Here is a 794-nt window from a genome sequence, read left to right as displayed (position 1 = left end):
GCAGAACTATATATGTAATGTATACCTGGTGACGATCATCTGATGTATCTCGGCGAGAAACTGAGAGAAATGAATTTTTTGATCCAACTCCGGGCACGTATAAACGAGTTTCTGCAATTGTGATAATGGCGACCTACCACGTGATATTGATTTGAAGTTCAGCTAAATAGAACAGGCCCTGTGGTATGATACGACGAACACTCGACATCTTACGAGATGCACTCGCGATAATTTTTCAAGCGCGAGATTACTCTGAATCGCGGGAAAACACGAAGCGATTTGAACATAACTTTACGATTGCCGCGACACGTATTTGATTTGAATAATCCACGGACTAAGAACGAGCATGCCAGCAAGGCATTTCTCAAAAATGTGAAGCCACAATCGCCATATTTGTTTGCACCACTAGTGCTGCCATCTTACGGCTTCTGCGCACTAGACGCGGAAATGCTTACCGCGCGGCAAATATGACTATGCAAAATGCGATAGCCAATAAGCTTATAGCTGCTTACAGCTCCTAAAGTCCAGTTCCACAACTCACGGTTAAATCTTAACCGAGATTCAATTTGTTTCTCATCTCTTTCCAATTCTAGAATTGGAAACCTCGGTTAAAAGTTAACCGTGAGTTGTGGAACTGGACCTTATGGCCATTCTACAATGAGCCAATGGCTACGGTTACACCGTGCATTTAGGCCGCGTCCTATACAATAGATGCCTTTGTTTATCCTGTATATTAAACAAAGACATCTATTGTATAGGCCGCGGCCTAAATGCACGGTGTAACCGTAGCCATT

This window comes from Mycetomoellerius zeteki, unplaced genomic scaffold, assembly GCF_001594055.1.
Source record: "Mycetomoellerius zeteki isolate Tzet28-1 unplaced genomic scaffold, Tzet1.0 scaffold155, whole genome shotgun sequence".
In the NCBI taxonomy this organism is placed as follows: Eukaryota; Metazoa; Arthropoda; class Insecta; order Hymenoptera; family Formicidae; genus Mycetomoellerius; species Mycetomoellerius zeteki.
Note: the sequence above shows the minus strand (reverse complement) of the source record.